Source organism: Petaurus breviceps, unplaced genomic scaffold (genome assembly GCF_028583685.1).
Source record: "Petaurus breviceps papuanus isolate PSGF00001 unplaced genomic scaffold, PetGlider_PUasm1.0 81, whole genome shotgun sequence".
In the NCBI taxonomy this organism is placed as follows: Eukaryota; Metazoa; Chordata; class Mammalia; order Diprotodontia; family Petauridae; genus Petaurus; species Petaurus breviceps.
The window spans coordinates 3,677,721-3,703,170 of NW_027186546.1; the positions used below are offsets into that span (position 1 = coordinate 3,677,721).

At 36.1% G+C, this 25,450-nt stretch overlaps 1 long non-coding RNA gene across 1 annotated transcript in view; it reads right to left on the reverse strand.

Annotated features, from left to right (window-relative positions):
* The window catches only part of LOC138176075 (uncharacterized), a 44,924-nt gene extending 19,943 nt beyond the window's left edge, over positions 1–24,981 (reverse strand). The window contains exons 1-2 of the long non-coding RNA XR_011172155.1: positions 24,641–24,981; positions 6,926–7,041 (exon numbers count right to left, since the gene is read on the reverse strand). This is a non-coding gene — a long non-coding RNA (uncharacterized lncRNA). The remainder of the gene's footprint in view (positions 1–6,925; positions 7,042–24,640) is intronic.
* Positions 24,982–25,450: the final 469 nt, after the last annotated feature.

A 25,450-nucleotide genomic window follows, 5' to 3' on the forward strand; every position in this document is an offset into this window, starting at 1 on the left:
TAAAATAATAAATTATAAATATAAATTTACTATGTATAATGTAATCTCTTTCCCTCCCCTTTTAGTGCAAGACCTGGGAGACAGTTAACTGAAAAGAGACTTGGGAGATAGGTGCACATCTACTGCAGAACTTGGGGATGAGTTAGGGAGATGGCTACAGGCAGGATAAGAGGTGAGTCATGGGTAAGGTCTCTTCATCCTGGGCCCATCTTCACATCAAATAGACAGGGACAGAGAGGGGGGAAGGTGGTATGGAAAGTGGCAGAGAAAGAGAGAGGACTCAGTTGAAGTGAAATTACTTGTCAATAATTAAGATTCATAGAGTGTTAATGGCTTTCTCCAAGTCACATAGCTTGTAAACACTGATGATAGGATGCAAATTCAGTCCTCTTTCCATGGTACCTCACTGTCACATTGAAACGATAATGTTGATATAGGCTTTGAGCTGTTTTTCTAGTTATAGAAACAATAACTGCTGTATTGTCATAGCTACTGTGAGCATGAGAGAAAAGCTAACCAACTAGCGACAACAACAGTGATGACAGCTAGCATTTATACAGCAAATTAAGGTCTGCAAAGCATTTACAATTATCTCATTTGATCCTCAGCGAAACCACGGGAGGTAGGTGCTATTATTGCCCCTATTGTACAGGTGAGGAAACTGAGGCAAACCAAGGTTAAAGTGACTGATCCAAATTCATACAGCTACCTTCAGAATATATATCAGAGGTTGGTTTTGAACATAGATTTTTGTCTCCAGATACAGTGCCACCTTGCTACCTGAAGGATTTTTTATGGTTATGTTTTGCTTTGCTGTTTTGTTTTTGTTGTTGTTGTTTACTTTTTGGAGGAGACAGACAGTTAAAGAGAACACTTAAGAAGAATATGTTTCAGGTCTGTCCTAGGAAGGAATGTGCCAGTTTATAATTGTGTCCTTTAGGTACGGATGACTCTGGGTGTCATAAGAGCAGAGATCCTCAGTATCTTCAAATAATTTGTGACGTTTTTGAAATATAGGGAAACAATTCTGTATTTCCTTCACTGTTGCATAACATGAAGTTTATGTTGCTGTTTGAGAATGAATGGAAACCATTGAGAAATTGCTAGGTTTATTATTTTGCAATCCTCTTTATTAGGGGAGTTAAAATAATACAGGAGCTATTTATCTATTGGTTCTTTTTAAAGCTGAAATGGAAAAATCTTGTTTGGCCATAGACCAAATGACTGTTTACCTGCCCTCCTGAAGATGTAAGTATAAATGGTTGCTATGACAGCCCTTTCTCATTTCCCACTCTTAATTCAAATATTACAACTGCCGCATAAATCTGGTCTTTTAAAAACTTGTAAAATACCCGAATGGGAGATGGCATGGGTCATGTCTGTAGTTGTGAAATGAACTGTTGGCAATGTGACTAATCCTTTCATTCCGGTGTGAACCATCAGTATAGATTGCCTCAAGCTTGATATGGTAGTAGTGATCAGTATTGGCTGCCTAAGTATATATGTCGGCCAAGTCACACTGTAAATCATTCACCACATACACATAACCTCAGACCAGTCTCATAGAGAGGATCAACAATATTTAAAGCTGTCAAAAAGTTCTCTAGCCCTTTTGAAACTTCTAAATGTTATCCTTTCTCACTTTCTCTTATACGTCTCCTATTTCACTCATCTCCTACATCCAGAGAACAGTTTGTTCCAACAGCCATGAAGGTAGTTGAAGCAGGCACTATGGAGCATTTAGAGCTTGGTCAGCCCACTGCATCGTGGGCTATCTCCAATCATCTTGACTTTTGTCTTGTCACTAGACTTTTAATGACTATAAGAATGAGGCTGATGACTTTGTACAACCCTGCCTCACTTAAATCCAATTCATAAGCAAATCAAGACATCATCCTGTGGTGTCACTGGCCCTCTTCAAAAATGAAGGATGAACATCTACTACAACACTGTCATCTGACTACTTCCAAAGAATTTCAATTTACCTGCCACAAACAGACAAAAAGGTAGTAGAAGGAATAGAGTTAGCTTCTTAAATTTCATCATGGTTCAGTGCCTCATTTTTATGAAGACCATCCTGACTTATTTTAGAGGATATACCGATGCATGCTAATTTTCTTAGCTTACCAATGCTGTGTTAGTTTATCACTTTCTGAAAAGAAAAAATTCTTTGCGAGAAAATGTAATGCTGAGTGTCTTGGGCCACTTGAAATATTTAAAAGAGGATGATTCTATTACTGTGTATAATTGGTAGAAACTTGGTTCTCTCCAGATCACAAAACTAACAAAAAGCAGTTATTCCTATATGTCTGGAGGACAGAATTCAATTAGTAGAGTTATTTTCCCTAAAAATCTTTGAATGATCTTAGATCCCATGCTACCCTTACATGAATATGTTGAAAGGAAAAATGGACTTGATAATAGATGGAACCCAGTTTACCGCTGGAATGGAGTAATGGTATAGGTATGTAGCAATAAGCACACTGTATCGATAATAGGCTACATTCAGAACCTGAACAAAATGTCTGGTGGAAAACAAATTTCCTAATTAAGTCGTTAGAAAAATGAGTTTTGCAGAGAATTGTGGAGGTAAGGATGTGAACCATCAAAGCAGGCATCTCCATATTTCAAAGGTTTGGGATGTCATTATGATTCAATGTACAAAAATGTACTGATAAAAGAATTCTAGGGTGTATTTTTTTTTAAACTTCATAAAGAATTTTTTTAAAAAAGGTAACATTGATTGAGTCATGTGCACCAACCACTTTAAAGAAAATAAACCACAGTACCATGTGAGCTATTTCAGACCTCCACATTTAATTAAAAAGAATAAATCACTGTTTTAAGATATCTTAAAATGTGAATTATGAAAATAATCAAAGGGAAATCACTTCTCTTGACAACCAGTTATTATAAAGATGGATTCAATGGGTGTAATTCTTATGTTGAAATGAAAAATGGACTTGACATTAGATGGAACCCAGCGTAGCTCTGGAATGGAATGAAGGTGTAAGTATGGCACTATGGGCACTGGACAGAGTATATCAATTCCCTAATTGTTCAGCCCTTTAAAAGGAGAAAAGCTGTAGCATACCCTCAATGGGCTGATCTCTGAGGTGTTAGTAGTACTTCACTATTATATTTGCTATTACACTGTTGCCTACTTTCTCAGGATTGAATGACAATTGATACCTAGTAAGGTTATTTTAAAAGTTTTGCACCAAATGGCATTTTCTCTAATCAAGTTATCCTGATTTCAGTCTCTTGACTGTGCACATTCTAGAGCTATTTAGGTAACACTATGACAATTCTGTTCAGAAATACATTATTTAAATTAGTTCGGGCTGATTCTCAAGTTATAGGCATACTCCAAAATGATGGCTTACTAAGACTAAATTGAATAGGTTTGTTAAGTTTGATACAGAAGGCCTATCCATACGTACATGAATTTGGGCAATGAATGTTACAATAAAAACTAACATTAATCTTTCATTCTTGATTATCAAAGAGATTGTGCTTTGAATTAATCCTAGTACAAGAAATTACTGTCTCATTTTGTACGACAGTATACAGAGTAAATCTCAATATTAAGTGAATACCTATTCATAACCCAAAGTAAATAAAAATAACACCTTCATCTAATCTATGCCCTGCCTTCTTCTTCTAATCAGTCTCTTATCGCATAACTTCCTACATCTTTATTTATTCTCTTTAATCCAATAAAATATTGTTTTACTTGGCTTTTCATTTCTTTTTCTCACTCTTGTGTACACAAGAAAGTCCATTAAACTTGAAATCAGAAGAAAAGGCTGCAGATTCATCTTCTGACACTTGCTAGCCATGTAACTTTACACAGGCTCTTAATATCTCAGAGTTTCAGTTTCTTCATCTGTAAAGTGAGACTAATATTTACCCTGCCTATCCCACAGAGGTAAACGTTGCTAATATATTCTTTGTCATGATATTCTTGTCATAACACCTTCTATGCTGGACCTCAATTTGCCACCGAGAATTTCATGAGGAACAAAAGATGTTTGTTTTTCAGGTATTTGGTCTCATCTTTGTCTGCATGTCTTCTCATTCTAACAGAGAAGGAAAGTAAATTGTCCTGACATGATTTCTTATTCACAAGATCATGTCTGAAGCATGAATCCTCTTAATGACTTTATATGTCTTTCTTCTCTTTAGCTTCCCAAGTGAAAATGTGATTTCAAAAATATTAATGAATCACATTGGACATATACCATTTCCCCATAGTACATGAAATGTAAGCACAAAAAGGGTCACTCACTCTCCCCATATCAGAGATAAGGAACTTAAGCAAACAAATGAGGATCAAAATTCTACCAAAAGCTGTAAGGGAGCCAATCTTCTCTATGCAATCTTTCAATTTCTCCTACATCCCAAGATGTTGAAAGAATGGGCAGGTGTGTTTTCTGAACCACTCTCCATGATATTTGAAAGACTGTCGAGAATGGTAGAAGCATTATAGACTAAAGAGGAGAAAACGTCCTGATTTAAAAGAGAGAGAGAATGGGATCTACAAATGACAGACCAGTGAACTTGACTTTGATTCCTGAACAAAATTTCTTAAATGTAGTTTTATATTTTACATATTTAAATGTAAAATTAAAGAGATCGAAGCATACTTATAGAAAAGACAACAGCAGTCATGAAGAAATAGAGTTTCATAAAGTTATGAAGCTTATGCCAGATGAAGCTCATTTCCCTTTCTACGAATACACAAATGGTAGATCAGAGAAATTCTATCAATACAAATAATCTAAATATCAACAAAGCATCTGACAAAGTCCCTCCTACTAGTCATGGGGGGAAATGGAGTGGTGGACACTAGCACTGGTGGTGCTTCATTTAGAGTCCTAATGACAAACTCAGAAGCAGAGGAATGGCCAAATACCCAAAGTAATCATTCTTGGTTTGATGCTAGAAAGAGACTTTGAGTTCCCTCAAGTTCCATCCTTTGCCCCATGTACCTCAGTATTTTTGTCAGTCACTTAGGTGGAGGCATCAGTGACATGCTTAACAAATTTGTGCATTGCAGAACCTGGGAGAGAGAGCTGGGATACAGAATAGATGATAGAATAGGCATCCAAAGGTATTTACAGCCTAGAATGGTGAGCCCAATCTAATAACTGAACATTTAAAAGGGATATCTTATGTGTTGATACTGAGTTCAAAATCAGCTTCATAATTACAAAATAGGGGGGTTGTGACTAAAGAGTGACTGATCCAGAGGTTTTAGTAGGTTGTAATATCATTATGAGTCACCAGTGAAGCATGACAGCCAGAAAAGCTAATGCAATATCAGGCTGCACTAGGAGACACAGCGTACCAAGGACTACTAAGGTGATAGTTCTCTTGTACTATGCTACCATCGGAAGGATGGAGCTCAGGTGTCACATTAGAGGAAGGACATTGATGAGCTGGAGAAGGTCCTTAGCAGGACAACCAGGGTGGGGAAAGGACCTGAGGACCTTGCCATGTGAGGACCAGTTCAGTCAACTGAGGAAGCCTGGCAAAGATTTAAGGGGTACATGGAAGGTGTTGTCAGGTATTTAAAGGGCTGTCATATGGAAGAGAGAGATGACATTTGGTTTTGGTTTTTTGGCACCAGAGGTCATAACAAGAAAAATTAAGTAGGAGAAAACTTCTCAGAAGGTAGTTCCATCTAAAATATGGCATTTTGGATAGACAGCTTACCTAAGAGGCAAAAAGACTTGGGTTTAAGTTTAAGTTCATGCATACAGGCACCGCATCTTGCATTGAGCAAGTTATCAACTCCTCAATTCAACTGGGCAAGTCTATTGCAGAGAAGGTAATGACATCCTTTAGTAGAGGGAGTCTCCTCACCAGGGGGCTGCCTATATTACTGAAAACATTGGCCTGGTGTCTATCCCCAAAATTAGACTCAATGGTTTCAAATTCTTGCAACTCTTAGGATCTGAGACAATTTCAATTAGATTCCAGCTGCTACTCTGTTTTATATAAACATAGAATATAAAGGGAAGAAATTATCTAGGTTACCTCTCATTTTATGAATGAGGAAACAGAGCTGAAGGAGGAGAAGCATGGTAGTGGGAATAATATCAGATTAGGAGGATGAAGACCTGGTTTTTAGCCCTGGATCTGCTACTAACTTGCTGTATTACTTTTGTTAGCTTACATAATGCCTCTGGGACTCATTTGTAAAATGAGGGGAGTGAGACTGGATGAAAGGTAGCTTTAAAAGCAGTGACTTACTCTAGGTCACATATAATAATAGCAAAGCTCAGAATAAAACCCCCAAATTCCTAATTTCTTTTCTATTACCTTTTCCAAAATGCTACATATCTTCTTTTCCACACATACAAAACAACTCAGATTAATTCCATTCACTCTCTCATTCTGTCCCTACTTATACTATTCCTGTCTCCTCCTTTCTACTTCAGTGAAGTTATCCCTCCTATTTCTGACCTCTAATGTGCTCCCTCCCACAAAAGGGCTCCAGCTTTGGGCTCACACAAACTGGGTTCAGGTCTGGGGAGCCTGATCCTGAAGAGGCAATTTAATGCTTTTTTCCCTTTCTATTTTCTGGCTAGTTATGCCTCTACCCCAGGGATTCAAGAAGTTATGGGGAAAATCTCTACAACAATGCTTGTATACGGCTCATTTTTAGGGTCTTTCCTAAAAGCAATTAACAAAGTCCCTTCTAGAAAAGATACTCAGTATATGAAGTAGATATGTATAAAACAGCTATTTCTTTTCTCCAACACACACACACACACACACACACAATGTTTAAAATATGTGTACTTTAAGAATATTTAAAACATAAAACAATACGTTATTGCATCTGTTATATTTTCCTGAGAGGGAAAGTCTACTTTGTCTTGTGGAAGAGAAAAAAGATAATTTCACTTCAAACCTGATTCCCTGTTATAAGTTCCTTCTGGCCTTCCAGGACAAACATGGTTTGTGCTTTCTCAGGTCTTCCAGATGCAGCATCATCCTAATGGTGCCATTCTTCTCTCCTGTGAAGCCCTGTATTAATGGAAGTAGGATGCACCAAATTAGCAGTCCAGGAATTCTCAAACCCCATAGGTAACCATCAAGATAGGAAAGGTTCATCCCTCAGAATTACTATTTGACCATCTTGCATTATGCCCAAGGAACCAAGACCCAGAGAGGGAAAGTGGCCTGCTGAATTTCTCAAAGGTCACATATGGAAGAGCACAAACTACAGGCTTTTGATTCCAGACTCAGCGTCCTTTCTACTACCCCATGTTAACTCTCCCTGTCTCGGAACATTGAGCAAAAGGATAAATTGGATCTTGGAAATAGACTGAAGGTAGGAACAAAGTCTTGGATGACTTCTCTGAGGGTAAGAAAGTATTTGTAGAACTTAAAAAAGAAAACCTACCAAAAGTGTGATGTGAAAAATAACCCAGAGCAATCCTGGCAACCAAAATGAAAGCCAGCTTCTCTGATCACTGGAGACAAGATGCATTTAAAATGTTAACTAAAAGGATTAAAAGTTAGGAACTACATTTTTCTAGGGAATGTATGTTCCAACTGCTAAAGCATTGAAAATCGTATTATTCTAGAAAAGCCAAAATAAGAACAAGATACAAAAATCATAGTAATAGGGGATGATGGGAAGACTGCAGGTTTGGATATGCCAATGTTTACAGTTAATGTGTATTTCTTAAAAATGCTTATCTTTTTTATTCACATTAGACACCTGAGCCTCTATACTAATGGAAAATATGAAACCTTGTTTGTTAGAATCAATTTAGAACTGGAATTGAGAAGCCCCTGTGTCTTGTCTTTTCTATGTAAGAGACTTGTGAACTGGTACGTGATAAAAGTAAATGGACAGTCCTTGCACACGAGGAGCTCACTCTAACATTTAATAGAATCTGTAATCACATCAATATTTACATTCCCTCCACTGATACAGATTTCAACCAATCAATGTCTGACCATTCAGTCAGATGTCTTCACATAAATTAACCACATGATGTCCAACCATGGACCTATGCCCCTTCTTTGTTTTCTTGCTTACATAATGAAGATTGCTTGGAGCACATGTGCTGTCTCATAACTGGTTTTGGTTTTTGCTCTTATAACATAACCAGTCTATCTTTTTGATGATACATTGCTTGATGATATGCTTGACTCTGGCTCATCTCCATAGTTTCTTGCTGATTATGGGCTACAGCCTGTTTGCACCCATCACGTGCCTAATTCATTGAGTAATACTCAATTTTAATTCTCCAGTGCATGTAGCATTACATATGATAGAGAATATAGGAAAGTAGTGAAGTACAATGCATCCAGCATCAAAGGAATTTAAATCTTGTTTCTGTAACTTATTTCATGTCTACTCATGGGTGAGGTACATAATGTCTCTGTACTTCAGTTTCCTCATCTCTGCAATGAGGGGGTTGGACCTCTTAGGTTTCTTCCAAGACTAACTGTATGGTCTTATTAACAGTATCAACAGAATATTTGTCTTTTTTTAATGGGGTCTTTAAAAGAGGATTACAGTTTCCCATAGGCAAGATAATGTGCCGTTCTTACTTGATTTAACCATGGGCTCAATTTCTCCATTTTTAGCATCAGCATAAGACACACAAACTATCCTTAATCACTCTGGGAAGGGCTAATGAACCTGGTGTTAAACATTCAGGGATCAGCTCTCTATAGGTTGTCTATATAACAGCATGTCATAAATGGACACTAGGCGTTCTTAATCTATTTGGTTTTTCCTGTATGGATAGTTAGGCCAGACTCATCTGAGTGGTTATTGTTCTCATCCAGGAAACTCTACAGTGTTCTGGGCCTTAACACAACTAGCATAGCCTTCATAAACAGCAGATCTATGGAATCCTGTAACCCAAAGGAAATCCCCCTTCAGTTTGGATTCTGTATTATATCACCTTGACAATAGCAAACATTTTTGCCAACAAAGATCCCATCATTTTATGCCCCATCTTATTCTACTCATCAGAGGGTCACCAACAAGGCTATTCTATTATCATACCTAATGTGAAATCTTCCATAATACTGACACATGCCTGGAAGTTATCTTGTTGGAAAGAAGCCTTTAAAGATGTTTTTTTAAAGACATGTAAAGAAGCAAAAGCTTTTTTAAATAGTCAACGATTAGCACGATAAGTTCATATGTTATCTCTATATTTCAGGCAATGATGGGACAATAAATATGTGGTCTGTTGTAGAATATGATTTGCAAAAGCCTCCTTATTCCCTACTAACACTCTTATTAAGGATAACCTAAATATATGTTTATTCTATTCTTTTAACTATTTTATATAGATGGGAAAGTAGTCAAATGGATTGCTAGTTGTGGATGTTTTCTCAGTTGCCTTTTTAAAATTAATAAGTTTTGAGAATTGGTCATTTTTTGATATTTTCCATTTAAATAATAATAATGATGATGATAAATATCCAGTATTTATATAGGATTTTAGGGTTTGTAAAGTATTTTACCTATGTTATCTCATTTAATTTGAATTGAATTTCCCTAACCCTTCATTTTCTTCAGCAGATGATGATGGGTAAGGCTCCAATTTTCATGGTGGTCTTTTTGCAAATATAGCTAGTTTTAATTGGTGAGAATAATGAGTCCCACAAAGTGATCCCATGTATTTAAATTCACACTGTTTAAAATTATAATTATGCAAAAATGATAGCTGGTTCCAATGGAAATGTGCAGTGTGAATTTGAATAATGGGACTATTCAGGGAATTTGTTATTTGTACTTATTGGGACCTGGCTGTAGAAAAAACCAAATGTCCAATAAAATGGTGTTTCTTACTGGGTTTTCTTTTTATGTATGCCAAAACCAACTGATTTATTTGCTTCTTCAAGGAGAACCTGTTAGCTATCCTTCCATTTAAGTAGATGAGGACTATACAGAACTGAGGGCCATCTTGCATTTTCCCTTGTTGCATGAGTTGTCATAACTGAAGAATCCATCACTAAGTGACCAGTCAACTAATAGCAATCCTCTCCAGTTTTAGGAAGCAGACTCACTCTGTTTCTTGGAATTTACTCAAACCCTTTCCAATATAATAGAACCTGAAAAGTTTCCACTCCACTAACATAGCCTCCGATCATGTTAATTGATATTTTATGGGAGAGGATCTTAGCTCCTTCCATGCTATGGTTTTCAAAGTACTGAGGATATCAATCGTTACTTTTTCTTTCTTTGGATCTGTGTATATATATATTCTACCATTTCTTTTTTTAAAAAAAATTGGTCTTTATTAATTTGTTTGTTTACTTTTACTTTACAAGATTCAGTTCCACAATTCCTTGAGTTTCAAATTGTCTCCCCCTCTCTCCCCTCCCCACCCCATGGTGGCATACAATCAGGTATAAGATCTGCAAATACTTTCACATTAGACATTAGTCAGATTATAAAGAAGGATTGTATCAGATGGAATGAACAATGGGAAAGAGGAAACAAAACCAAACAAGAAAAAGAAAAAGAGCAGGTTATTCTACCATTTCTTGCCTCTCCAGATTATGAATTTTAAGTGTTGTGTTTATTGTTGTTTTTTGTTTTAGAGTCAGAAGTGAGATTAGAAATCATCTGATCCAACTTTCTCATTTTATAGATAATTATGAGGTTAAATGACTTGCCAAAATGTATACAGGTAGTAAATGTCAGAGAAAGGATTAAAACCCTTCTCTCTGTTTCTATGTAGTGGAAATAGAATTGGACTTAAAAGATCTGAGTTCAATATCTGACTCCACCACTTAGTATGTGTGTGGCCTTGGAAAAGACACATAATCTCTCTGAGCCTCAGTTTTCTCATCTGAAAAATGGGAATTAAATTATTTGTAATTTATACCTTACAAAGTTATAATGAAGGTCAAATGAAAGTAATATATTTAAAACTCTTAGTAACCATAAAGTGCTATCCAAGATAGATTCTATCTTAACTCAAATGGTCTAGAAAGTGGTGAACATATCCTTTTTGAATCATCCAGTTCACAAGGGCTCCTCTAGCCCAGAGGTGTATGTGTGGGATCAGGGGGAGAGACCAAGGTGCTTGCTTCAACCTCCCCAAGACTCCTCAAGGTCTTGCCCTCATCTTCTACCACTAAGCTCTTGGCTACTCAAATATCAGATTCCAACTAGCTTAGCGTGTTTATATGAGCCCTATATAATGTGATCAAATTTCTCAAGCGGATTTCCTGTACCATGCATTTCTCTTATGAGTGATGTCTAAGTCATGTTCATCACACCCAATTCATGCCTCTGATGGGAATGATTGCATATTCTCCACTGAATAACACATCAGGACCCAGCATTTGTCACTTACATACTTTCATTGGGGGTTGGGGTGGTTTGGTCAACTTACCCATTTGTTCTCCATTTTTATAATAGTTTCTACAAGTTTTCTCATTAGTAATAATAAAGGAGCTACTCATTTGAATTGAAGAAATGAGGAGATAAATATTTCACATTCACTCATTCTAGGAAATGGAATGCTTTTTGTTTTTTCTTGCCTTTTGTAAGATAAGGATTATTAGACATTTAAATATGGTATCAAAGCTATATATTGACTCTACTCAATGCCAACTACAACGATAGAGGGATGATAAACTCAAGATGAATAGTGAAACAGATTTTTTTATATGTCCCATGTAGAAGAATTTTATTGACTATGTACATATATTTATATATACATACATATTGTTATAGGAATGGGAATTTAAGATCTTCCCTGCCCCTAGGCCCTTTGATAGGCTTAAGTGCACCTGGAGCCTGTGGAGGGAGGCTTGTTTTTCAGGAATGCCCACACCTTAGTGCTTTGTGATTGGGCAGTGGGTCAAAGGGGTTGTGACGTTCTCTGAGCCAGGAGAAGGCTATATAATCCCTGATGTGAGACTTTGTTTTGGAGCTCACTTTGAGAAGCATTGTGCGATTTGACCAGACAAGACTCTGGGTAGCCTTAGATCCCCCCGGCTTTGAAAACCTAGATGTTGTTGCTTCCCTCTCTGGTAACTGACTAGGTATGGATTTAATGGTCAGACAGTTGGAGGTCTGTCTACTTGATCTATTTCTCTGTCTGCTTGTAACTTCTGCTTGTAACTTGTTTATATTCTCTGAAGTTCAGGGTGCTGACCTTTTTCCCCTGAACTAGGTAAATGATATGTTTGATTGATTAAAGCAAGATTGGTAATCCACTTTGAGTTGTTTTCCTTTAGAAAAGCAGACTTAAGAACCTGTATTTGTAGCCACCCTGGGGATGCTGGGGTGCTTGCTGCAACACACACACATGTGTGCATGTTTGAATATATATATATATATATGTATGTATATATGTTTGTTAAAAGGTTTTATTCTTTCCTTTTTTTAATAGTGGAGAGTCAGGTAGGACAGAAAATAAATAATTATTATTGGGGGGAAAGGAATATCTAAATAAATATACACACACACACACACATATATATATAAAGGCATGTCAAATATAGATTATCACTGCACTAAGACTTCTGGGACATTATATATATGTGTACACACATAAATATGTAGGTATGTGAATACATATACACACACACATATATATATATATTCATATACTGTCTTATAGATCTTCAAGCATGTCTGAGATGATTTTTAGTATAATCCCATATGGGAAGAAGAAACAAAAAGATTTGAAATGTTGTGATAACATAAAGATATAAATTTGGTAGGTTGACAGTCTCCTTTCTACAAATACATTCACTATAAGTCAAGTCAATTCAACAAGCACTTAATACGCACCTACTATGCAGCAAACATTATGCTAAAAGCAGGAGATAAAAAAATAGAAGGGAGGAAAAGTGGCTCCTGCCCTCAAGGATCTCCTGATCTAATGAATGTGAGGTGGAGGAAAAAGACAACATGCAAATAACCATGTATGAATGAGATGTATATAGATATATCTATATGTACATGTTAATATCCTTTGTATTGATATAATTTTCTATATATTTCTTTATATATTATATATGACAAATTGAAGATAAACATAGATGGAAGACATTAATATTAAGAATGACTGGGGAAGACTTTATACACATGTTAAGTACTCAAAAAATGTTTATTGACTGATTGACAAAAAGGCTTCTCGGAGAACATAGGACTTTATCTGAAATTTGAAAGAAACCAGGACAGTTAAGATGCTGAAGAGTAGAAGGAAAGCATTCCAGGCATGGAGGGCATGTTGCCAGTGGAAATGCAGAGTCTGAAACAAGTAAAGAAAAAAGAACAGAACTTAACTTAGAATTCTTAGGTCTTCTTGCTAGGGAATTCAATGGAAATAAATAGTCTTTACAAAAATAATCTACTCCTGTGACTGGTGTTATTAAACTTTTTGTGTCATGGAGCCCTTTAGCAATCTGCTGAAGCCCCTGAACGCTTTCTCAGAATGGTGTTTTTAAATGCATCTAACAAAATACATAGAATTACAAAAGAAATCAGCTATATTGAAATAGTTATAAAATACGTTTTTTAAGTTCATGGAACCCAAATTAAGAAAATTTGTTCTAGGAAAAAAAAATTAAATCTAGTGAAATCTAAGCCAAGTAAGATATTCCAAGATAGGAATTATCACTAGCATGATGAAAACCATCATTATTATTAACATACTCAGTGTATCCTAAAGTATAGTGTATCCTAGGAATTCACAGACTGACCATGAGTTGTTTGCAGAATTTTACAGTTGAAAGAGAAAGACAAGGATCAGATGAGTCTAACTAAGCCTGTCATTTTACAAACTAAGACCCAGAAAAAATTAAATGGCCTACTAGGAATCAAATAACTAGTACTGGATGAGGGAGTGTTATTCCAAATCCAACAGGGTTAACACATATCAAATTCACTAGTTTAACCTATGTGAGACAGAATTTTCATGATTATGAAATGAAGAACTAACTTAGAAATGTCTTTCAAGTTGTCCTAGAAATGAACACTATTAATGAAAGGACATCATAGAAAGATCAATTGAGACTTCCACTAAGAACAATCTCCCAATAATTAGAGCTATCCAAAAATAAAACAGACTGCTTCAGGTGACAATGGGCCTTCAAATGAAAGATGAACATGCTGGATAAATTTGAAGGCCAGATTTCTACTCTAGTCCAGGTAGCATGTGATTATGTCTGAGGTCCTTTCTATCTCTGAAATTCTGTGATTCCAAATGTTGAATATATGAATAAAACCACTATTGAGAGAATTTCAATTCAAAGGATTAGAGCTACTTTTCCATAATTTCCCTATTGTGTTTAATTTATAAAACAATTTAATGGCTTCATTCATTGCTATTGCAGGAGGTTATATCTTACCAGAAAAAAATATCCATTTTCAAAACACATTCATCATTCAGCATAAAGGATTTATTCAGAAATATATTATGAAAAATGGAGATGGCCAAACATGTAGTGACAGTAAGTAATATATTCCATACCATACAATAGCACATGTGCTCCACTGAGATCCACGTGATGTCAAAAGAGCTAACAGAGGCTGCCCATAAAACAGCAACAAACCTTGCACAGGACAGAAAGGTCAGGTTACAGTCTGCAGCATTGTAAAGAGAACCCACATCAATTAAATCACAGGGTGATTGAACTATCAATGTCAATCAACTGTTATTGAAGTGTAGTATCATTCTCAATAATCAACATTTATCTCTATGAACATTCAAAAGTGTATAGCATTTTAGAAGTCCTTTTCTACCTCCAAATAGCAATTTTGTTAGAAATCTATAAAGGTTTTCAATAAGGGACAATATTGAGCAGGGTTTGAAAAATTCAACCACCATAACTGAATACTTGACAAAACTAAATTACCTCTCCTCTTCCAACTGAGAAAAAATTACATAGGAAACATTCAGTACTGTTTACATGGGAAAGAGCCTTTCATAAAACTGATAAGTCAATCGATCAAAAGCCTTACAAACAAAACATCTTTTGTAGAAGTTCACTGCTTCTTCATTTAACATCTAAGTTACAAATTATCCTTGGGAAAACTCAAGGTTAGAAAATATGTAAGCACATGTATGTGTGTGTACGTGTGTGTACCTGTGTACGTGCATGCGTGTGTGTATGTGTGTGTATCGTGGTATATTCAGCAAAAAATCCCCAACAGAAGATCATTCTCAGTATTTGACCTCAAAATACCTTGAATAAATTAGTTTTACACAGCAGTTCCAGGAATACCACAAGCATGTTCTTGTTGGCAACATTTCTGTCAGAAACTATCAAGGAGAGACGAGCCAGGTCGACAGAAGCTCTCTAGAGGAAAACTGCTTAAGTTAATACGAATCTTTACGCCCAAGCTAGAAACAGCAGTGCTTTAGATAAAAGCTCCCAGTAATATAAATATCTTGAGTCAGTTAGATGCCCAAGAAAAACCTTTCATAAATCAAAGTCTTCAAGTGGAGACCCTCACTATTTGTGAGAACCAGAAGTTTGGACAATATGAACAAGAAAAAGCTCCCAAAGATGTAGTAGCAGTTTATGTGGGTAAAACATTCCTCACCAGAATATTTTAACTCAAAGGTAGGATGTGTGAGACAAACAGGGCAATCACTGTATTTAGCAACAATCATGCATTCATCTTTTTTTTTTCCCCAGAAATTGATGTGTGTGATTTGCATTCAAAGAAGTCTGAATCCACAGTAGATTCCTTGGTCACTTTTTTTCCCTAGCTATAAAGTTCCATATTGGGCAAAGATTTCCATTTTATAACTGACTGAATAATCCTTATTCAAGAAAATCACATTTCTGCATTTGGCCTATATAGTTGATATCATTTTGTTGTTGTTGCTGTTCAGTCATTTCTCACTCTTCACGACCCCATGGACCATTGCACTATCCCCCTTTATCCTCCACTATCTCTTGAAGTCTGTAGAAGTTCATCTTCATTGTTTTCATGACCCATCCATATCATCCTCTGACTTCCCCTTCTCCTTTTGCCTTCAATTTTTCCCAGCATCAGAGTGATCTTTTAGAATGAGTCCTGTCTTCTCATCATACAAATTATTTAAGCTTCAGTCTCAGTATTTGACCTTTCAGTGAATAGCCTGAATTAATTTCTTTCAATATTGACTAATTTGCTTGCTGTCCAGGGACTCTCAAAAGTCTTCTCCGATACCACAATTCAAAAGCATCGATTCTGTGGTCCTCAGCCTTGCTTAGAATGCAACCCTTACAGACAAACATTGCTACTAGAAAAACAATGGTTTTGACTTCACAGACCTTTGTCAGCAATATGATATCTCTATTTTTAAAATGCTGTTGATATTTGCTATAGCCTTCCTTCCAAAGAACAAGTATCTTTTAATTTCATGGCTGCAGTTGCTGTCTGAAGTGATCTTTGAGCCCAAGAATATAAAATCTGACACTTATTCCATTTCTTCTCCCTCTGCTTGCCAGGAACTGATGGAACAAGTTACCGAGATCTTATTTTTTTATGTTAAGCTTCAAGCCAGCTTTTACACTCTCCTCTTTTACCCTCATCAAGAGGCTTCTTCACTTTCTGCCATTAGAGTGGTATCAATCTGCATATCTGAGATTGTTGACATTTCTCCCAGCAACCTTAATTCTGTTTTTTAATTCATCCAGCCTGGCACTTCACATAATATATTCTACATATAAGTTAAATAAATAAGGTGACAATATACAACCTTGTTGTACTCCTTTTCCAATCTTGAACCAATCAGTTCTTCCATGTTTGGTTCTCACTTCTGCTTCTTGATCTGAATACAGGTTCCTCAGAAGACAAGTAAGATGATCTGGTACTCCCATCTTTTTGAGGACTTGCTTCATATTGTTGTCTAAGGCTTTAGTGTAGTCAATGAAGCAAAAGTAGATGCTTTTCTGGAACTCCCTTGTTTTCTCCATAATCCAATGAATGTTGGCAATTTGGTCTCTAGTTCCTTTGCCTCTTCAAAAATCAGCCTGCTCTTCTGATAATTCTCAGTTCACATATTGCTAAAGTCTAGCTTTCAGAATTGTAAGCATAACCCTGCTAGAATGTGAAATGAGCAGAATCATTCAGTAATTTTAATATTTCTTGACAATATCCTTCTTTAGGATTGAGACATAAACTGATCTTTTCCAATCCAATGACCACTGGAGAGTTTTCCAAATTTGTCAGTATACTGAGTACAGCACTTTATAGCATCATCTTTTAGGATTTTAAATAGCTCATCCAGAATTCCATCATCTTCACTAGCCTTACTCTTTGTAATGCTTCCTAAGGCCCAGTTGACTTCATTCCCCAAGATGTCTGGCTCTAGATCAGTAACCACACCATTGGCGTGATTTTAAGACCTTGGTGATTTTAAGATCTTTCTTCTATACTTCGTTTTTGTATTCTTGTCACCTCTTCTTAACCTCTTCTACTTCTGTTAAATCCCTACCATTTTTGTCTTTTGTTATGACCATTTTTACATGATATGTTCCCTTGATATCTATAATTTTCTTAAAGAGATATCTTATCTTTCCTATTCTATTATTTTCTTCTATTTTTATGTTACTCATTTAAGAAAACCTTTTTTCTCTCCTTGCTATTCTCTGGAATTCTGAATTCAGTTGGATATATCTTTACCTTTCTCCTTTACTTTTAGCTTTTCTTCTTTCTTCAGCTATTTATAAAACCTCATCAGAAAGCCATTTTGCTATCTTGATCTTTTTATTTGGAATGTTTTTGTTGCTGCCTCCTGTACAATATTGTGAACCCCTACCCATAGTTCTTCAGGCACTCTATCTACCAGATCTAATCCCTTAGATCTATTAAACACTTCCACTTCATATTCATAAGGGATACTAATTAGGTCATATACCTTTATAGTCTGATGATTTCCCCTACTTTCTTCAATTTAAGTCTAAATTTTGCAATAAGAAGCTCATGATCTGAGGCACAGTCATTTCCAGGTCTTGTTTTAGCTGTCTAGAGCTTCTCCACTTTTGCTGCACAGCATGTAATCTCTGACTCCTGTATTAACCATCTGATGATGTCCACGTGTACAGTCACTTTTTGGGTAGGTGAAAAAAGAGTGTTTGCTATGACCAGTGAGTTATCTTGAGAAAACTCTCTTCAAATGTGTGTTTGTGTTTTTTTGAGTTTATACTGGTTGGTATCTTTTAGTGGACTTATAATGGCTTACCTCCTAGATTATGGAAGCATTAAAATAGCTCTGCTGGCCATGGATAAGGCCTATTAGAATTATCCCTCTAAACTGAGAGGAAAATGAGATTGTCTCCTAATTTGAGTTGTATGTCCCTGCAGGAATAAGTACAGTCTGTGGGAATTTAATCACTAAACTATTTTGAAAACAGAAGTTGAGTGATAGTGGTAGAAAAGCTTTATGCCATTTGAAACTACAATTTCAAAATACTCATGAAAATAATTTTTGTTAGCCTATCCCTAATTGTTTGGAGCACTTGAGTCTTAAGACATTCCAAACTCTTAATGCCTTGGTATTTGTATCTCAGTTAATGGCCTTGAGTTGGCCTCAATGTCAGGGAAACAGTAAAGAAAATCCAGGTGCATTGGCTGATACATTCCTATCTTTACTTCTTTTTTCTTCTATAATCTCTACTACTTGTTAATTCTTCATGTAATAAACACCTTTCTCCCCCACCTCACCCCCCAGAAACATAGAAGAGATTCAGCATAAAGTTTTTATGGTATTCAACCATCTGAGGCTTTGACAAATGAAGGTTTTTGCTTACTATAGTGCCAACAGGAAACCAAATAAAGAAAGAGTTGTTTTAAGAATAAAATTTCAACCTCTGTTCTTCAAGTCAGAGAGAAAACTGAAGCTCAAGTTACAAAATCTCTTTTGCATATTGTTTTTACCAACCCCAAAAGGAAATTTTTATTAACTACTGTTAACTATTTTCATTCTGTCACAAAAGTTCACCAAAGGAGTATTACACTGAGCTCTTACCCTAAGCAGAAATTATTGTTTCCAGTAGAAATAATATTAGACACGTAGGTGTCATGGAAAAGAATATATAAACTTTAGATGGGATGGGAAATCTTATGCCTCTTTTTAAAGTATTATATAATTGGAGACTTCATGAAAATTATCAATGGACTACCCCTCTATGGAATAGATTCTTTTTACAAACATACAGTGCTTTTAGGCAGATTGTAGCACTACACATAGTCATATAAAATCAGAGAGACAAATTAATTTTAGCAGCTATTTTGGGATGGATCACTGAACTTGTAGGCTTCCTCCCCCACCCCAATTCACAATCCAATATTAACTCATAATCTCTTTCATGTGCTTTGGTAATTGTAGTCTTTGAAGACAATCTATGAATATGCATTTGGCCTTTAGGCACTTTAATTGCCATTTCATCCAATTAACAGATAATTAAAAATGCTTCATGTAAGTACCTTTTTTCCCTTCCTTTTATCACCAAAGAATACATAGTGCCAGTAATGATGGAGTGTAGGAAGCATTTCACATCAATAGCAGATCTAACAACATATCAAAAGCAAGCACAATCAATCTCTCTTATTTTCGCTGTTTCTGAGTTGGTTTATTCCTCTTTTTCTTGGATTTAGACTTTATTGTCTGGTGATCTCTTTTCACAATCCATGTTCATAGTATTCAGTAAATACTTACAAAAGTTTCCTATGTTGCTAAAAAAGAATTTTCCTGTGCTTTGGATTGTTTTTAACAAAACTAAAGACTAAATCACCCATATGGCTAGGTTTTTTTTTTCTTTAATCACCCAACCACACATTCTATTATCATCACTTTCCACACTTACCCTTCCCTCAGCACTGAGCCATAGGGAGCATATTCAACCTGAAAACATGTAGTATACCTGGATAAAGCAGAAGGTTCATATTTTATATATTTTCTTTTAGAATGTTCATTTGCCTCTCATTTCTTACAGATTTTGGAAATGAAAGTCCACACTGCATATTAACCTGTACTACTGAAAAGTAAACCACCAGGCAAATGGCAAAGGAAGTCACATGGCTCTCAATCGATCCACAAACATTTGTTAAATGCCTACTATGTTCTTAGTACTGTGCTAGGTGGTAAGGATACAAATTCAATGAATGAAACAATCATTACTCACAAGGAGCTTACTACACAACTATGGTTCAGTAAAGAATGAACATTCATAAAGAAAAGTAACATGGCTCAAACTCTCGCCTGATAACCTAAAGAACTGGTATTAGAGATTCCTTTACTAGATATAGAGGAGGTGATGATTGATATTAGCCCAACTTATTTCTTTTTAAATGGTTTCCATAGATAAATGCATTTATTCCTCTAGGCTCTATTCTGGCAGGTGAAACTAAACAGGAGTGAAGTTAAAAGATTATGGCTTGAACTTGGTGTAATCTACCATCAAAACAGAAAATAACTATTAATGTATGAATGATACCCAGATGTGACTCTGTATCATAACTGCCAGGGCCAGCCTCACACAAGGATGGAGTAGGTGGTGACTGACAGAAGGAATATGATTTATGGGCGCTGGAGAAGGCCCCCAGGCCTCCAACTCTTTCTACCCCATTGGGAATCGGCAAGTTAGAGCTTGAAAAGACCTTAGAGATGATATTTTCTAATACCTTCATTTTAAGGTGAGGCAAACAGAAGTGAAGCAATTATGCAGAGCTAGTTATGGTAGAATATATCCCTGTCAAGTGTTTTTGCTTGATGATTTCCACAAAGAAGGTGCACATACCACCAACGGGATAAACAACATTAATGAGATATTAATTGATCTACTTCACTGTCCTCAGTTCTGGTTCTGAGGTGAATGAGTATGAATAATAAGTCCAGGGCAGTTTAGTGGCAGCTAAAGAGAAGAGACTGTAGTCAGGAGGACCTGAAATCAAAGCCAGCCACAGATACCAGTTGTGTAAACCTGGGCAAGTCACTTAACCCTGTTTGCCTCAGTTTCTTCATCTATAAAAAGAGCTGGAGAAAGAAATGGCAAAGCACACCAGTATCTTTGCCAAGGAAAACCCCAAATGGGGTCACAGAGTTGAACATGAGGGAAATTGCTGAAAAATAATAGTCCTAGGAAATCAACTAAGTTAATTTCTGATTCTTAGAGGCAAGGAGGTGACCAAGTAGATTGATGTTAGATTTGGAGGTGACCAAGTAGAGTGATAGATTTGGAATCAGGAAGATCTGAGTTTGAATTCCTCCTCAGACCCTTAACTTGGCTGTGAGACTCTAGAAAAGTTACTTTATGTCTTTCAGTCTCAATTTCTTTATCTTTTAAATGGAGATTATAATAGCACCTATCTTAGAGAGCTGTTGTGAAGATCAAATGAGATGATATCTTTAGCATGCTGTGCAAAACTTCAAATGCTATATAAGTGCTAGATATTATTATTAATCCTGGCCAGTATTGAAGGCTAGTTTGAAGTGGGCCATGACTGGTGTTGAGCATAATATTATTTTATACCAAAGTCAAAGGACCAGGAGTCCTTTACAAATGTACCATTCTAAGATAAACAGACTCTTAGCAACTTTTAATACATCATAAGTAAGCTCAAGAAGTTTGAACATAAAAGTCAGTAAGATGCTGTTGATATTAGTTAATGCACTTAATAGAGTCTTTAATTTTTTTTCCCTACAGTTAAGAATAGGGTTCAAATATAATACCTGCGAGAGGTAAGACCAAAATATTTATCCTAATGCTAGAAAAAATGACATGAGATTCTTTTCTGGTAGTATATCTTGACACAATAGAAAGCATGTTTACATTGTAAACTTGCAAAGGGGATTAGTGAGAGGAACATTGCCCTGGTGGAAAAAGGGACTCAGAAAGAATAGACTGGAACAGAGAGAATTCACTTATCTCACTTGAAAAGATTGCCTGGGGCAAACTTTTCAGAGTTGTGGGGTCCTATCCATAATGTGAGATTTACAGTATCTTGATCTTGGGAACCTGAAATTTTAAACAATATTTATTTTGATAACTATATAAATATAATTGGTTTCCTCTGTAATCCTATATACTTTGATGCATTTAAAAATATTCTGAGACTGAGTCCATAGGCTTCACCAGACTGCAAAATCATAAAGTCAGTCAGACAATAAATATTTATTAAGCATCTACTACATACCAGGCACTATGCAAAAGACTAGAGATACAAAAAGAGTCAAAGGACAATCCTTGCCTTCAAAGATCTTGAAATATATCGGGGAAGACAAAAAGCAAATAAATTTGTACAAACAAGCCATACAGTGGCTAAACAGAAGTTAAATAATAAAGGTAATGCACTAGAATTAAGAGGATTTGGGAAGGGCTTCCTGTAGAAGACAGAAATCTGTTTGGGATTAGAGGAAGCCAGTAGGCAAAGATGAAAAGGAAGAGCATTTCAGGCAAGGGGGATAGCCAGAGAAAATTCCCAGCTCTGAGATGGAATGTCTTGTTCATGAAGCAGTAAGAAGGCCAGTGTTACTAGATCTAAGGCTACGTGGTAAGGAACAAGGTATAAGAAAACTGTAAAGGTAGAAGAGGACTAGGTTATAAAGGACTTTGGAAGTCAAGCTGAGGATTTTGTATTTGATGTTGGAGGTGATAGGTAATCACTGGAGTTTTTTGAGTGGGAATGAAGGAGGAGTGGACCTAGACTTTAGGAAAATCACTTTGAAGTCTGAATAGAAGATAGATTCAAATGGGGAGAGATTTGAGGCAGGCAGATCCACCAGCAGACTATTTCAGTAGTCCAGGAATCAAATTATGAAAACCTCCATAAGAGTGTTGACAGAGTCAGGAGAGAGAAGAAGGCATATTCAAGAGATAGTGCAAAAGTAGAATCAATAGGCCTTGCAATAGATATGGAATACAAGAGGTAAGAGATAGTAAGGAGTCAAAGATAATACCTAGATTGTGAGCTTAATGTACTGGGAGAATGGTGTTACCTTCTACACTAATAAGGAAGTTATAAGGTAAACAATGAGCTCATTATTGGATATGTTGAATTTTAGATGTCTATTGGACATCCTGTTCTAGATGTCTGAAAGATGAAAGTAGTCAAGATGAAAAAATTTATAGCCCCTGTGAGTCTAGACAGAGTGTTCAGTTTATTGTTTCACTACTAATCTGCAACACCTTTCTTTATTATGACCATCAAGCTGGAGGCTAAAATTAGATTCCAAATATCCTTGGCAGATTAATCTTAAACAGAGAAAATGAAGTCTAATAGAGGGGGGAAGCCATTAAGGAAACAAACAGTTTAAATGCGATTCAATTCAACAGCTATTTATTGAGTAGCTTATAGATCCATGGTGATGATATTACTAAAACATCATCATCAAGTCTCAGACTCCAGAACTTGAGTAAAAGGTTAAGAGGAGAGGTACTAAGAAGATTCAAGAAAAAGAAATAGAGAGTAGTTAAAAGAGTTAGACTCTTTTACCCAGAGACAAAAAAACAGGGCTAAGTGGAAAGTGACCAAAGAGGTTAACAGAGAGAGACTGAAAGACAGAGAGAGAGAGACAGAGACAGAGAAACAGAGAAAGAGAAAAAGAGAGAGATGGAGGAAAGAGCTCTGGCTTTGGATTGAGAAGAAACTGGTTTTAAGTGTTGGTTCCACTGCAGTTCTCTGATTTGGGGCAAGCAAGCAATCTCAGTGTTAGTTTTCTCATCTTTAAAATATGGTTAATATCACCTGTACTTTCTACTTCACAGGGTTATTGTAAGGATCAAATGAGGTAATGTATATAAAGTACTCTGTAAAGTAAAATGCATGTATATGTACACGTGTGTGGAAATTGCTTCTAAAAAGTTATTTAAGTTTTGCCAGAAAGTTTTCCTGAGAGTCTTGGGAATGGTTTAATAAGAATTTCAATAACATCTTCTCTGAAGGCTATCAAAATATGAGAGTTTCATCTCCTGTGGGATGGGTCTAATTTGAAAATTCTACCCAATGATGACCCCTGAATTAAAGAACCATGGTTTTGGTGGTAGATGAGCCCAGGAAGTAACACACAGTCAACTAGTTCTCCCTCTACATGCCAATTTGAGGAATAAGGTGGCCAATAACATTGGCAAGTGAATTGTACAACCCATTGAAGTCACTTAGGGCTAGTATGACATCTGTTATATGTGTCCTCACAAAAGAACATATTCAACAATGAAAGGAAGAGCTTGCCAAGTTTAGTATTCCAAGAACTGCCAAAGTAACTCTGATTCAGTTGGTAATCTTGTTTATGCTTTTAAATTGTATAAATACACCCAGAGGCTCTATAGAAAGTTCCAGATCTTATAAATTGGGGGAAAAAATGAATAGCAAGCTGGTAAGCAGTGATTAAGAGACTCTTGTTATTCAAGCATGCTAATTTTTAAGAGAGAACACTATGATCATAAAATTCTGTGAGAATTAGATCACATATAAACAAAAAGGAAGTATTAGGAGAATATTCGAGTTCAGACATTAGTTTTTTTTTTTATATTTTAATATTGAACCTGTATATATCTGCTCTGTGGCAGATTCAGCAAACATCTATAAATCACTTTACAAAACTTAAAAATCTACAGATACTATAGGTGCTACTATTATTCATAGTAAGAAGTTACATGTAGTTCAATAACACAAAGACCTACTTACTATTGGAAGAGATTCCTCAGGTTCAGAAAGTCCATCCAGGTCTTGCAAATAAGGACCATTTCTAAGACTTTCTTTTTTTTTTTATTAAGCAATCGGGATTAAGTAACTTGCTCAAGGTTACATGGCCAGTTATTTCTGGGTGTGGTGCTGAGTATCTGAGCCCGGATTTGATCCAGGTCATCCCGACACTGGAGCTGGTGCTCTTACTCTCTGTGCTACCTGGACTCCCCATAAGAATTTCTTAACTTCAGAAAAAGTTTCTCAATTACTCTTTCATTTGGAAGTTATCTGCTAGCCTTCTGCCAAACCAAGAATGCTACTGTTCTTGTCATTTGCCCTGCAGCTCTCTTGAATCTTTATAGAACTCATTTAAAGCACCTAGCCTTTCCAATGAGAAGATAAGGAAAGAGAGCTATAAAGAAATTTAAGTAGTTCTCCCTTAGGCATAGTCAGGACTAAAATTAGCTGTCTGATCAAAAGAAGAATCCTTGAATTGAAGTCTTAGAAGTGGTTTCTCCCACTACAAGATGTTATCATTAAATTTGGAAATGGACTATCTTATAAAGAAAATTCAGATAGAATAAACATGGTAAAAATGATGATAAAAGCAAAGACAAGGAAAAATATATTCTTTAAGCCCTTAGAAAGATGTGATGTCCTCATTATTATAATGCATCCTCTGGGTAGGTTCTGGACGTGTATAGATTTCTGGGATTTGGAGATTTTGCTCATGTCCTTAGGCAAGGAAATATCACATGGTTTGGATTGAGACAAGACTAAAAAGACATATCACATTCAAGAAGGGGAAAG